Source organism: Myotis daubentonii, chromosome 18 (assembly GCF_963259705.1).
Source record: "Myotis daubentonii chromosome 18, mMyoDau2.1, whole genome shotgun sequence".
Taxonomy (NCBI): Eukaryota; Metazoa; Chordata; class Mammalia; order Chiroptera; family Vespertilionidae; genus Myotis; species Myotis daubentonii.
This window is the reverse complement of record NC_081857.1, coordinates 40827052-40843051: the sequence shown is the minus strand read 5'-3', so window position 1 is coordinate 40843051 and position 16000 is coordinate 40827052. Positions and strand designations below refer to the sequence as shown.

Here is a 16000-nt window from a genome sequence, read left to right as displayed (position 1 = left end):
GGCTAGGGGTAGGGTCAGGGTTAGGTCTAGGGTTAGGGTCAGGGTTAGGGCTAGGGCTAAATTTAGGGTCAGGGTTAGGATTAGGGCTAGGGTTAGGGCTTAGGGTCAGGGTCAGGGTCAGGGTTATTTCAAGCCCCTTAAGTGAGTGGAACTTGATATACGGAATAGATAATACCCTATTCTGCAATGCTGGGAGTCTAGGTAGTGTAATGATGTTTCCTGAGAAGGCAGTCATTCATGGTTCCATTCCACAAATTCTTATGCATTGCCAGATACTCTTCTAGTTACTAGAGATGTGATAAGAAACAAACGAACAAGATTCCTATGCTCTAATGGGGGCCATTTAAAGCTATTTGACGGTTATCATAGAATAATTACAGAACTGCAATTGCATTGTCAGGGAGTAACAATGATGTAAGGCCAGCAGGGGAATTAGCCAAAACCCCTCAGTGACTCGCCCATAGGTCTTCCCAACGGCCTCTTGGCAGCGGAAAGGGGAGGAGCTGGGTTTTTAGCATTTGCCTATTTGGGTTCAATAAATGCCCCCACAATGGTCGATGCTTAGATGCCAAGTTTGGGGACCACAAAGTAAATCAGAGGTGAAGTCTCCCCCTCAGGGTGCTCGCAGGGCCCTTCATTCTAAGAATGTTAGAGTTTGGCCTCGTAGGAAAAGGAAAGCATTGAATTATTACCTGCCAGAAAGTATCAGTTTGTATTTTGAAAATATAACCGTTCTTTGGATAAATTCATTTTGAAGAGCATTTGAATGTGTGTGAAGAAACTAGTTCAGACAATGTTACTAATGTGCGTGTCAATTCCTTCTTTTATAAAATAAAGACAGTAACACTACCTCATCATAAGTGTTCTGAGATGAACTTATAAACATAAATTGTCCAGAAAGAGAGTCAGTACATAGTAAGTGCACAAGAAACTTTAAAAAACGTTTTCTCCTCTGTTTTCCCTCTTCCTCTTGTGATTTTCTTATTCTTGTTCAGCACAGGCGGAACCTGTGATGGAGGAGCCATTTGGGAGTGGCCACCCCACGCAGACGGTTTCAAGTCCCACCGTCTGGCCCTGGCCTGTCTGGCTCACTGGATAGAGCGTCGGGCTGAAGGGGCCCAGGCTCGATTTCGGACAAGGCCCACTGTCACTGCGCCAGAGTCCTTTAACATCCTCTTCGAAATCTCTTAACACTGGTCCCCATCGCTAAATAACCCCTCAGTTAAACTCCTGAGTTACCTCTTCTACGAATGCTATTTCTTTTCTGATGAGGCCTTAACTAATAAAATGGCAGGCAGGACGCTGATGGTAGAAAGCATTGCAGGTGACTCATCATCCTTGGGCGTCCACCTTTCGCTAGTGGACACGAAACCTCATCTCAGCTGGTTTGAAAGGCACATTATTTAAAAATAATTCCCCGAGTGTGCAAAAGTGGATCCCATGACCAACAGCAGCATGCGGGGTGGCCTTGCCTCCTGCTATTAGCTGGGAGCAGGGGCCCAGCTGCGGGCGGAGAGCGGGCGGACCACAATCCCGGGCCCAGCTGCGGACGGAGAGCGGGCGGACCACAATCCGGGGCCCAGCGCCCTCAGTGTGGGCTGGGCAGACAGGGAGGAGCTGAGCAGTGTGTTTGCTTACCTTGGCTGAGCGGAGGTGGGCACGGATGAAAACCCAGAAGCAAGCCCTCGGCTCTGCGGGGTCTTTGTCCCTGTGGACACCATGGAACTGGGCAGGACACTCCTGTAACCACAGAACTTAGCAGTCAGGGTCACAGGTCAACAGCAAAGCAAAGTCACAGGATTTAATGCTGTTCTTAGTAGGACCTTTATTTTGAGTTTACAATATCCACCTTAAACTCCCATCGATTAAAGCTATTTGGCATTACACAAAATGTTGTAATTATTTAAATAAACACTCAATGACCTAGCTGGGTTGGCTCAGTGGATAGAGCGTCGGACTCCAGACCGAAGGGTCCCAGGTTTGATTCCGGTCAGGGGTACATGCCTGTGTTGTGTGAGCTTGATCCCCAGTTGGGGGTGTGTGGGAGGCAGCAGAGCAATGATTCTCATTCATTATTGATGTTTCTATCTCTCCCTCTCCCTTCCTCTCTGAAATCAATTAAAAAGGGACATTAATAAATACTCAAAAAATGTTATTAAAGACTCCTCTCTAAATCATGTGGACCCTTAATTTTCAACATTTGATCTTTTTTTTTAAAATTATGATTCTTCAATGGCAAGCTCAGACTGCCGTTTTTTTAGACATTTTGGCAGACCTCCCAAAGTAAAAGCTATCGTTTTCCAGGACCATGGAGACATCAGCGTGATTTTATAAGGTGGTTTCATTCCACTAGAGCAGGTATGATGAGATAATGGCAGAGATATTAATGAAAGTGGAAATTTTCTTCAAATTTAATGTTACTGTATAATAAAAAGTTGTTTTATATATTTACTACAGGAAAATGTTAATTAATTCACAACCAATGCATTTTATATCAATGATGACAAATTTACAGATGACAAATTGACTATCAATGTTCTGAGAGTGTAGATTCATTTTTAATGGCTGCTTTTTACATTAATGGCAATTTTCAGTCAATTGACTAAATAGAAATGATTTATAAATATTTTTAAAAGCGAATTAGCTCATCGATGGTGATATTTAATTTAAGTAATATTGGACAAGTCAGCCAAAGTAGTTTTTAATAACATGATGTATTATTTCCCCCAACAATTTAAACATGTTCTTTTAGTCCATTACAAATCACAAAAGAAAATTAAAGTTTCACTTTCTCATATATTTTTCTCTGATTAATTTTTCACATGCCATAAAATTTACTATTTTAAAGGGTACAATTTAGTGGTTTTAGTATATTCGCAAGATTGTGCAACCATCACCATGATTTAATTCCAGAATATCTTCATCATTCCCAAAAGCAACCTCATACCCATTAACAGCCACTCTCCGCCCGCCTCCCCCAGCCTCTGACAACCACTGGTATACTTCCTGTCTCTGTGGATTTGCCTATTCAGGACATTTCCTATAAATGGAGTCATACTCGTATGTCTGGCTTCTTTCAGCTGATATAGCTTATGATTACTTCATCCCTTCTAATGGCTGAATGATAGTTCATTGCATGCACACACCACGTTTTGTTTATCCATCATCCATCACGTGATGGATGTTTGGGTTATTGCTACTGTTTGGCTACTATGAACCATGCTCCTATATATCTATGTGCAAGTTATTGTTTGGATATATGTTTCAGTTGTCTTGGGTAGCGATACCTAGGAGTCATTGTACCAGGTTATATGGAAAGTCTACATGTAACTTTTCAAGGAATCGCCAATCTTTTTTCCAAAGGGGCTGCACCTTGTTATATTCTGACCAATGATGGTGAGGGTTCCATTTCTCCATTCCCCTGTCAACACTTTCTATTTTCCATTGTTAGATTATAGCTATCTGATTAATTTGTAAAAATATATGTTTTTGTTTATTTCAGAGAGAGGAAGGAAGAGGGCGGCAGAGATAGGAAAAATCCCTGAGAGAGAAACATCAATCAACCGCCTCCTGCACAGTCCTTACTGGGGATGGATCCCAAAACCCCAGACAGGCCCAGACCGGACCGGAACCTAACAGGCAACCTCCTGGTGCATGGGGCTTGGGGCAACGCTCACCCACTGAGCAACACTGGCCGGGCCAGCTGATTAATTTTTTTACTTTCATGACTTCCAAAGAAGAATTGACAAAACGTGCAAGTGGGAGGATGAGAGAAGTAAAATATGACTCTTCTAAGAGGCCAGTCTGGTGCTTCAACCCAAAACGGAAACAAAACAATAAAAATCCAAGACGCACCAGAGCCCATACAGTTGATCCAAACTCTGCGTCACCAGATTCGGAAAGCCAGAGGTGTCTTCGGGGTGCGCGCCTGCCGAGCGTTCTCCTGCATTGCGCAGTCACACGCCACCTGCCATGCGGTGCAGCCACTGTGTCCCGCCCCAGGACTCTGCACGCCAGACACTGCACACACCTCTGCCTTCCGACTGCTCCCTCCTCAGAAACACTCATTCCTCCTCACAGATTCCATCGGAGCCCACATTCCTCCTCTAATCTCGCCTCTACTCATCTGACTTTGAAGTGGAGCGTTCTCATTTTTAGGCTTTGGCACTTTCAAGGAGATATTTTGGCCACATCCAACTATTTCTTTTCAATACAGCAATGCTTTTCGTAAATGAAAAAATAGGTTTAGAAGTTTTTTTAATCAATATCATTTATTATGGGGAGTGAAGACATTATATTTTAGTGGCGTTACTTGCATCCATATTTAGGCAAGGGGTGTCAGCGAAAGTTGGCAGGAGCCACATGGGGGACACACCCACAGGAATAAACCTCACTAGAGCAGCATGGGGGACTGCTCCTCTCTTCTACCCACACTGAACACCAGAAGTTCAAGTGTTTCTAATGCTCCTGTCTGTTAGGGCATCCAAAAGTATTCTTTATTAATATTCTCTGATTAAACATGCATTATGAAGCAAACTATCCATGTTGCAGAACAGTTCATTATAATTCTCAGATTCCTTGACTACAATTGAATGACATTTAAACAATAATCCTTATAAGATTCATTTTATATATTCAATGACTGTGAGATGGTAACTTTTTAGAAATGTAGGAAATCTCAAAATCAGAAGCGATTCCCTTCCTTCCTGTTTGCATTATCTGCAAATCGCTGACATAACTGCTCTCTGTTCTTGCTGTCCATACTTATTTTTACATTTCCTTGGCATATATCTTGCTCGCTTTCTCTCCCTCTCTGGAGCATTAAGAATTTAATGCTCTTGACCTTTTAGAGGAAAAAAACCAGCTACCATGTTAATACTCATTCAATAAACTCCCTGTTTGTGTGAAATAATTCATTGTAGTGTGTGTGTGTGATAAACTTCAGACATTATGGATGATGGTGCAACCCCATGTTTCATCTTTTTTCCTGTTTAGCCCCAATATTCCCACTATGTTGAAGCCACTTTGAACTTTTTCCAGCTATGGCGTCATAAGGCCATTAACTTTGAATTCATCATATAACTACAACTATATAAGTGAGAAAAAAAATGAGGGTAGTAATATCTGAAATAAAAACAAAGTAAAAATGTACATGAAATATTGGGATGAAATTGGGGAGAGAAAAAAACCATAAATACTTGATTGGAACTACAAGTGAAACAATAAAGAATCCAGGATTCCTGCAAGGTTTTTAACCTAAACAACAGGAAGTATGCAGATGCCAGTCACTGGTACACGGGTCCTAGAAGGGGAAGAACATTAGGGAAGAGAGGCGAGGGATTCTCCTACTTGAGGCAGAGGTGTTGACAGCATAATCAGCAGGATGTGGAAAACTTGACTCTAGGTTTAGGAGTGGGTAGACCTCCAGAGAAGTGTTCAAGTGTCATCATTATGGATCCAATTGATGTAAAAAGACAGAGTCGTAAGTAGAGACGGTTGGAGCAGATGTCTCCAAGTTATTTTGTTCCCTCGAGAATTTTGAATTTCTAGTGAAGACTGTGGACCCCACCTTAGAATTCTGATTTTACCTACATAAAAGAAAAGGTGTGGGATTAAAATGAAGACCACTTTGTTGGAAACAGAGCTATCAAAGTAACTTAGAGTGTGATATGCTAATGTAAGGGCTTGCTTATTAATGCAGTAGATAACAAGATGTAGTGGTGCATGTAATAACTGCGATGATTTCAATGTAATGACGACTCTAAACAATATCTAAGGCCAGAAGAACCGTAGTAATTGGATATAAACCAGCTGTGTTTCCCAGTGGCGCCAAAGCCAGCACATCTCTAACGATCATAGAGCCCAGCAAAACGCTCCTGTACCACCTTGAGCAAGTCACTTCCCGCCTCTGCGCGCCAGTCTCTTCCTTAGCCCTCACAGGGTTACTGTGAGGGGTTAACTGTGTGAGTGTTTGCAGGACGGCCTGGTGAATGCTAAGCACGATATTAGGAGTACTTATCACATAAGTGTGGCCAAGTAAACCCGCCTTGCAGACTGAGCCATGCCATTTGTTTCAGCCTGCCTGTATCTTAAAGGTCTTCTGAGCCAGTGAAAGAGACAGATGTTGAGTGGATAGAAAGATAGAAAAAAGAAGAGGAAAACTAGGAGAATGCAAGTCACCATGAGATGAGTTTCAAAGGGACACAGTTCAGAGGAAGAGGCTGCTTGGAGGTCAAGGATGGAGACTGAGAGCAGATATCTGGGCCGAGATTGGCAGTCAGTACATTATCGGTACCTCCTGGAGAGGGCCTGCTAGGTGGGTAGAAGCAGATGCCAGACATGAAGCTATTTGCCAAACAGACTGGTAGTGCACAAAGACAGTGAACTGGATGACTTTCTTCAATAGTTAGCCCATGAGAGAAAAAAGATTGAAAGTTTATCAGATTGAACGGAACTGACCTGAGCACCATGGGAGGTACAGTAGAGAGAGAGTCTGTGAGGAGAGAAAGGGTGGAAATTGTAAAAGAATTGTTTTGTAGAAGTTCTCTCTGTATTCTGGCTATTAATTTCTTAGCAGGCACATGGTTTGAAAATATTACTCCCATTCCATAGTTCATCTTTTCACTTTGCTGAGTGCATCTTTTGCTCTGCAGAATCCTTTTAGTTTGATGTCGTCCCATGTGTTTATTTTGTTGCTTGTGCTTTTGGTGTGATTTCCAAAAGATCATTACTAAGACCCATGTCCAGGAGCTTTTTTCCTGTTTCTTCTAGGATTCTGAATGTTTTAAGGGCTTCTTTTTGTTTATTTGCACACACATATTGAAGATCTGGCACATCAATGATATTGAGCAATTTTTTGTTTTTAATAAATGCCTTTTATTTTCTGGAAGTACCATGTGTTTGAGAAAAGTCCCCCCTGACCTTGGGCTTTGATTCAAGTTGAAGCATCCATCCCAATTCTGGCAAAGACAATTTTGTTACAAGCAAATCAATTCTGTCTTCCATTTCCTCACATGGTCTCCATCATTTATCCTTCTCTTTACATCTCATTTATTTCCTGTTGGTGGCCTACAATTATCCCTGTAACTTGGCCCTTGCTTTTCTTCTTCTTACTGAGCCCTTGCCATAATTGTCCTTGAGTGCAATTCTATTTTTGATGGGCATCGTGTTTTGCTTACTGTCCTGCCCCATGCAATTCCAAGTGTCCTCAGGAGCTCAGCCCAGGGTAAGGCAATCTACTTAATGAATGTTTCTAATGGATCAACACTGGGTCTGGCAACAAACATAAAAAATGAGCAGGGAGAAAAAAGATTATGTGTAGCTATTACGGGGAGGAATGACCCACTCTAGCGCAGAGAAAGCCTACAACGTGAAGGAGTCAAGAGGTACATAAAGTTGGGTAGAAGTTGAGATGTGTCAAAAGATGTGATCTTTTATAAGATTTCATGTAGGTGGACGACCTAATTGCGACTTCCTTTGAACAATTATTGAACAACCAGTATAATCCATGGCTGCCAGGAGGAGAAAAAAGAATAGGTTCAATAAGGAGATCAAATTTTAGATCAACACAGAAGCAACAGGCCTAGATTTTGACCTTTCAAAAGTAATTTTACAAAGGTAGTTCAGTTCATCATGCATGTATGTTTGTTGGGGATTCTGCATGATAGGAGACCTACTCTGTGTAGAGTATCGTGTTTGTGCCTTTCACTTATCATTCTTGACTATGTGCACGGGAATACATGCAGACTATTTCTTCAGGGATCTGTTTCATTTAACAAGCTCCCAGCTTGTCCTTGCTACGTGGCAGGCACTCCTTTAAGTGCCTTACCAACGCTAACTTATTAAATCATATGACTTAGAATTTAAATTTATTTTTCCTGGCAGTGTATGTGAGGATCCCAGACAGTAACTCTTCTGGAACATTTCTGTTAATTGATTTAAACCAAACATACTAAAAATAAATATACTTAAGTAACAATCAAATGCTGCCGTGGTGGACTATTGGTATTTATCCACATTAGCAAGCTCTTTGAATCTCTCTTGGCACACACAAAAAAGGACACACGTGAATAGATTCACTATTTATTCATGGCTGCAGGCATACCTTCATTTATTCAAGAAACTTTTACTGAGTGTGTGCTATGTACAGCTATGTGTTCAGTGATTTTTTTTCGAAGAAGAAGAAGAAGAAGAAGAAGAAGAAGAAGAAGAAGAAGAAGAAGAAGAAGAAGAAGAAGAAGAAGAAGAAGAAGAAGAAGAAGAAGAAGAAGAAGAAGAAGAAGAAGAAGAAGAAGAAGAAGAAGAAGAAGAAGAAGAAGAAGAAGAAGAAGAAGAAGAAGAAGAAGAAGAAGAAGAAGAAGAAGAAGAAGAAGAAGAAGAAGAAGAAGAAGAAGAAGAAGAAGAAGAAGAAGAAGAAGAAGAAGAAGAAGAAGAAGAAGAAGAAGAAGAAGAAGAAGAAGAAGAAGGGGAGGTGGAGGAGGAGGAGGAGGAGGAGGAGGAGGAGGAGGAGGAGGAGGAGGAGGAGGAGGAGGAGGAAGCAGCAGCAGCAGCAGGAGCAGCAGCAACAGAAGCAGCTCATATAGCCCTGGCCAGGTAACTCAGTTAGTTAGAGCATCATCCCAATACGCTAAGGTTGAGGGTTTGATCTCCAGTCAAGGCACATATAAGAATCAACCAAGCCCTAACTGGTTTGGCTCAGAGGATAGGGCATCGGCCTGTAGACTCCAGGGTCCCAGGTTCGATTCCGATCAAGGGCATGTACCCTGGTTGCGGGCACATCCCAGTAGGGGGCGTGCAAGAGGCAGCTGATCAATGTTTCTCTCTCATCGATGTTTCTAACTCTCTATCCCTCTCTCCTCCTCTCTGTCAAAAATCAATAAAAAATACATTAAAAAAAAAAAAGAATCAACCAATGAAGGCCTGGATGGATGGAACAACAAATCTCTTCTCAATCTCCTCTCCTCTCCTCTTCTCTCCTCTCCTCTCCTTTCCTCTCCTCTCCTCCCCTCCCCTCCCCTCTTCTCTCTCTCTCTCTCTCTCTCTCTCTCTCTCTCCTCCCCCCGCCTTCTTTCTCTCTCTCAAATAATTTTTTTAAATTATAAAGCAGATATAAGTAGGATAACTTCACATTCAAAAAGCTTATAAACTGGGGACGTATGTTGAGGCAAAAAATTCAGATAATAAACCAACTAATAACATGAACTACATGGAAGGGTGGAAACACACACCGCCCTGTAATAAACATGGAAGCAGTGCCCGGTGGACTGTGTACGACCACAGAGGAGAGCACTCGGGCTGAAGAGGCTCCATGTTGGCGATGGACGTCCGTACCATCTTCCAGGCCAAGAGGGTGTAGAACACGGACGGACTTCAGCTGGCCTCGTGTCCCTGGGCTAAAGGGACGTGCTAACAATTGTCAGGGGAAAACCGTTCGCTAAATATTGAGAAAACGCGACCTCTCCAGTTAAAGGAAACTTTGTCCACCAGTTTCCAGCTGCAAAATCGTCTACCAGTTCCACATTTTTTTGTTTGTTTTACTGTTTCTGAACTTTGATGGCTCTAAGGGCTAGAAATCTATTTCATCTCCAGCTGGCAATACAGCTCTGCCCGTTTTCCAAGTTGGACGCCATGCTCCTCCCTAACGAGTCTACCACAGCTCATTCTCCCGAGCTTCTCCCTGGACCAGAAATCCACTCTGAGCGGGAGGCCCAGCAGGCACCATGGCTCTCGGTCCTCGGGCAGAGCTTTCTCAGCAGTTACTACTTTCTTTCTGTTCCAAGAGAGAAGTGTCTTGAAAAAGTAAATAAAAGATGAGCTTTGAAAGCCAGCTAACCTTGTTTTCTCCTCTCTACTCTGTCACCATGGAAACACCGACTGTTCTCAGAGGGATGGGGGATACACAGGCAGGAGATCCCACACTTTAGCCCGGCAAAACCAGGAGCAGCACTTTGCTTTCAAATAGTGCCTCTCGCTGATAGCAATATTGGCTGATCTAAAATATTAAAACTACTAACAGCCCGACTGGTGGGGCTCGGGGGTTGAGCATAGACCCGTGCTCCAAGAGGTCACCACTTAGATTCCGGGTCAGAGCACATGCCTGGGTTTTGGGCTTGATCCCCAGTGGGGGGCGTGCAGAAGGCAGTTGATCCATGCTTTTCTCTCACTGATGTTTCTCTCTCTCTCTCTTCCTCTCTTTCAAATCAATAAAAGCATATTTTAAAAAACAAAACACTACTAATAAGTAAATTTTTGAATGGAGAAGTTGTAAGTGGTCAGCTGGGTTGCAAGTTCTGAAATTTTCTCACATACGCTGCTCTTACAACAACAACGTGTGAAGGAAAAGTTTCTCCGATGCTTCCATTCCATATGAGCAGCTCTGATAGGCACAACTTTCAAAAACAGGCTGAAAATGGCATCGAAATAAACGTGTCATGAAAAGCTAGTTAAAAATAGATAACCGTAGCTTCGTTTGAAGAAGTAAGATGGTGTTTGTATTTGCTTGTATTTACCATAACGGAGTACAGATCTCTAGTTGGTGAGAGTGGGAGAAGTGAATTCACACGCTCTCTGTGTACAGTTCTTTGCTTGCTCAGTGCCCAGTATAAATGGCCTTGGTCACATTATGCCATTTGCAGCCCACATGGCAGTTAAACGGATAGAGAGAGAGGAGGTCAGAAACACTGGCTGGCAGCCGGCCTGGGTCTGGACATGGAATGTCCTCTTGGAGGCCTGGGAGCCATACACTGTGGCTCCTGATTTTTCTAGGACTTTCTATGCACTTGTCTTCCTTATGGAGCCCAGAGAACGTTTCTCTACTTTTTTGCACATGAGACCAAAGGTAGAAGACGGAATATGCCATGCTCACCTTAGCCGTGTCAGGCTCCGGAGATCTGATTCTTTAAACCAGGCCTGGCAAAGAACCAGGTATTGATTAAAAAGCAAAACAAAAACAAACCGCCACCCCCCTCAAATCAACCTGAATTTCACAGATTCGTGCCAAGTGATGTTTTCATGATCACACAGCTACTAATCAATAGAACAAAATGTTAGGCTTCGTTGTCATACCCACTGGGGAGACGGCGAATGAGAAACATTTAAAAATACAGAGACAGAAATAGAAAGAGAGAGAAAGTGAGTCAGATGGGGGGGGGGGCACCAAGGTTCTAAGATTGCTCGGACAAGTGTCGAATGAAGCCAGGCACTGAAAGGGGCCTGGAGTGTTTGGTCGGGGCCCATGCATGTGGGAGAACAGTACACCCAGGCAGCACGGAGATTCAGGAGGATGTGCGTTTTTTATTAGACATTTGCAATATTTTGGCGATTCTTTACCTTATCCACGTCTTGGTAGGAGTCAAAAGCCATCTCTCTTCAGAAAAGCTGGCAGCCCTTTCCCAGCTAGGATACAGCATGGGACCGGCTCCATCCACCAGCCACCCAACTGAGACTCACATGTGGGCTCCTCATCGCCCTCTCTCTCAATCTCTCTCGCTCTCTCTCTCTCTCTCTCTCTCTCTCCCTCTCTCTCTCGTAGCTGCAGTAGCAATTTCTCCAAGGCCAAGTTCCTTGCGCAGAAGGTTTTGTGATTTGTTTTGTAGTCGGAGCTCACATTCCTTGGATCTTTGTGGGAATGGTTGGAGGCCTGGGGAAAGCATGTGCTCCTGCGAGAGGTTACAGCACAGACTGTTTTCACAGGCACAGCCTTGGCCATAACACTCCGGGAACTGCCCACAAACCCATTCGCCTGGTCTGTTCAATCAGGCCCTAACGAGGCTTGTATTTAAAGGGCCATTCACGTGTCTTTTGGGCCTGTGTGGTCTATGGTGCTGGTTGGCGATCCTTGTTAGAGGTCTAGGATTAGGCTTGTTTAATGATTTGCAAGGTGGGAATGAAAGGAATACTAGGCAAGGGGAAACTATGGCTGCCAAATAAGCACTTTCTGGTCCTTCATGGCATCAGATGCTTAGCTGCAGCCTTTTCTCCATTTGGTACATTGAATAGACATTTTTCCCCTTCAGCGTGACTTCAAATTGAGTCGAATGTAACTTCTGGAGTTATCTGCACATTCATTATGAATCAGAAACCACAAATTCATGTTTCAGCCTCTCCCGAGAAACTCCTTTGGTATTCATCTTTTGGAGAATGAATGTAAAACTGATTTCGGTTGAGTGTTGACCCATGAACCAGGAGGTCATGGTTCGATTCCTGGTCAGGGCACACACCCAGATTGCGGGCTCGATCCCCAGTGTGGGCATGCAGGAGGCATTCAATCAATGATTCTCTCTTATTGATGTTTCTATCTCTCCCTCTCCTTTCTTCTCTGAAATCAATTATATATATATATATATATATATATATATATATATATATATATATATATATATATGAATTGATTTGGGGTATGTGCTTATGAATGGAATTGCTGCATCCTATGGTGTCTTAATTGGGAAGCTTTCCAAAGTGGTTGCACCAATTCACACCCAAGTGGGTGGGTGCTAGCTCAGTCACACCACGCCTTTACAGACATTTAGCAGACACCCCGCTCCCTTTCCATCCTCCTAGCTCAGGCTCCATTAAACCCCTCCCAGGATGGGAAAAGCTTCAGGATTAGTGAACATGTGGAGATCCCAGGAGAGAGGTGCATGGGGGGGGGGGGGCATGGAAGCTCCGCCCCCTTGCTCCATCCCTGCCTGTGCATCTCTCCCATCCAGCTGTTCCAAACTTATACCTTTTATAATAAACAGATAACCTAGTAAGTAAAATATTCTGAGAGTTCTGTGAGCCAGTCTAGCAAAGTAATTGACTCCAAAGAGGGTGTCAATGGAACCCATAGCCTCGAGCCTGCTAAGGTCAGAAGCACAGGCAGCCTGGTGATGTGAGGGTGGTGGGAGCCGCCTGCGGGACTGAGCTCCAATCTCGATCTCAGGACTCCGACGCTGCCTGCAGGCAGGTGGTGGCAGGACTGAGCTGAATCTAGGACAGCTGGTGTCTGAGCATTGCTGGGTGGGGTGGGGAACTCTCCCCAGCACAGTGGCATCGGTGACCAGGACAATAGCAGGTAAGACTTTTGCCCGAGTTGGACCTTGTATCCTGTAGCATCCAATGATTCAGAATTGTTCCTCATTCAAATAAAAAATCGCAACTTCAAATCATCGATTCCATTAATTTAATAGATTAAAAAACAAAAAAACAAAAACAAGCCAGACAATGCAAATCCTCTCTTATAAAACCCCATGGATTTCAGAAGCTTTTCACTGATTTTTAACTTACCTTATCTAAATATTGTATGTGTCCCACAGGAATAGAACTTGATGGAAGCAAACTAACATTTTTTGAGCATTTATGGCCCACCATACATTATCATTAGCGGGGTGTCTGCTAAATGTAACTACTGTGTATGTCAAACTACTCTAGGGGCTCAGCTCTGTTACCTAGCTCACTCCTCTCCCCACCCTAAGACACCCGCAGGTTAACACATTCAGACAGGGGGAGACAGACCCAGGGACGCTAAGGCAGTCCCACTTAAAGATAAGTTACTGCGGAAAGGCAGGCTCTTCCTCTACAGAGCTCATTTTTCTGTCCCTGGAACCCAGAGCAGTGACAGGGAAATAGAGGACCCGCACTAAATAGTATTGAATAAATGAACGTGAGTAAGTGGCCTTGTCCAAAGTGATGCTTAAGATGGAATCACGATGAAATCCAAAGTTATTAACTTGTTGCCTCCAAGGCTTTCTCATGACCCCATCTCATAGCAGGTACACCCTGCGATGCTATGTCATACGTCAGATCGTATCATCACTTCCTATCCTATCAGATCATACATCATATTACAGTATATTTTAGAAACATTCACTTTGACTTGTATAATCCCCTCCCAACTCCAAATCGCTCTCCTTCACTGTCCTCTAGACACATTACTGAAGAACACGAACGCTTTCTGAACGGCGATCAGTGCCAGGTGGGGTGGCTTCTCCTAACCACAACATCGTCAGGAACAAAACTTGCACCGTAATTTTCCCTCAAATGACATCACGGGATTTTCTCCCCAAAGCATACATATCTTTGGACGAGGGAGGCAACCCGAAGAGAACATAAATGTAGGGAAATTACACAGTGCACTTGGGAAGGGTTGTATTCAGCACATTCTGAGCCCACATCTGCCTCTCAGATGTCCTCGCACAATATCTATGGCTCTTTAATGATTGGGTGTCCAAATATAAAATAACTTGAAAAAACTGACTTACCATTAAAACTCTTCGAAATTCCATGGAAATGAACAATATTTTACTTCGGATGTGATCAGATTAGTATAATTTTATTTTCAAAATGGAATGAAAATGTATTCTAGGTGATTTACACTGACCTTAAAAACTTCTCCGAAGTCAAACGTGAAAACCGTCTCTGTAACTAAGGCCTCCCATAAGCTAAGCTCTAGCTTTGGGCACACTTGGTGGAGAAGGCGCCCCTCTCTGAGTGTTAACCCTCATGGCAACACTCCGTGAGGAGTGAATAAATGGGGGGAGCAGGGCAAATAGCAGGCCTCCCCAGGCTGTCTCCTCAATTACTGTTTCCAGGATGGTCCTTAAACTAAAAGCATCAGCATCTCCTCATGACCAGCGCTTCTCACACTAGAACAGCGGTTCTCAACCTGTGGGTCGCGACCCCTTTGGCGGTGGAACGACCCTTTCACAGGGGTCGCCTAAGACCATCAAGCATATCAGATATTTACATGACGATCCATAACAGTAGCAACATGACAGTTATGAAGTAGCAACGAAAATAATTTTATGGTTGGGTCACAACATGAGGAACTGTATTTAAAGGGCCAGAAGGTTGAGAACCACTGCCCTAGAATGCGTTTATGACCCAACGTGATTCAGGAGGTGGGTCTGGCATGGAACTGAGATTCTGTCTTTGCAATAAGCTTCCAGGTGGAGCTGAACCTGCAGGCCCGTGGGTCACACCGAGCGGCCCGGGCTCTAGATGGTCAAGGGTAACTTCTGTGTATGTTGAACTTCAGCCTCCCCACAACGATGTATTTTATGATGCGTACTCTTCTGTATGTCTGGACAGTAATTTGGGAACAGCAAATATGTACTGAATATACATCTGTGAGGTAAAATTTAGAAGTAAAATCATGTGACAGAAAAGAACTGAATAACTGATAAAGTTTTTTGAAGCATGAAAATCAGAATTTCATCAGACTACCGAGAAGGGAAATGTATGTATGCAATGAAAAATGGCACATGTTTTGTTGATTTAATTCAACTTTTCACTTGATAGCCACATCTTGCTGATGAGGAAAGAAATGATGGTTTCATGGAGAGCTTGAAAGGAAACACTCACTTTCAACTGTGTATAAACCGCTTATTCTTTTTCACAAGGGAAAAATAGTCAAATCAGGATTTTTACAGTTATTAAGTTGTCAAAAATTTTGAAATCTCGATCTCAATGCATTAGGATTGTGCAACTGTTTTTGACAATTCCCCACTTTGAATGAAATGCTGTTTTTATGATCTGATTGATTTAATGCCTGGTAGGTGTGGCATATCCTGAATGGGCAGCATTTTGAAAATGGAATATTGCTATGTCAATAAAATATTTGCAACAGATGCATGTGCAAGAAGCTTTAGAGCTTTGAGAACTGCGAGAGTCCTTGGCAGTCATCTGGTACAACCCCTTTATTTTATAAAGGAAAAATCAAAGGTCAATGAAGCTGGGGAATTAGCCTGGGTCCCGCCCAGCTAGTTAGAAACAGGGCTAGGGCTAGAGCCCACAGCTCTTGATGCCTGAGTGTTCCTGTTTTTTCCATAATAGTTTGAATTTTCAGCTTGTTTATGTGAGTTTGTGTTTTCTAAAGCCCAGAGAATAATAATGGTGATGATGAAGATGTCTGTAGCTTATAAAGGTCCACCTAGAATGATTTATTTTCTGATTTTTTTTTCTGTTTAAACACAATTAAAATATTTACTGAAGGATACACATTGACTGTGATTAGAAACAA

General features: G+C 43.1%; 1 long non-coding RNA gene across 1 annotated transcript in view; it reads right to left on the bottom strand.

The window, feature by feature from the left end:
* Positions 1 to 1624: 1624 nt before the first annotated feature.
* Positions 1625 to 16000, bottom strand: part of LOC132220538 (uncharacterized) — a 96445-nt gene continuing 82069 nt past the window's right edge. Inside the window, exon 3 of the long non-coding RNA XR_009449809.1 lies at positions 1625 to 1740. This is a non-coding gene — a long non-coding RNA (uncharacterized LOC132220538). The remainder of the gene's footprint in view (positions 1741 to 16000) is intronic.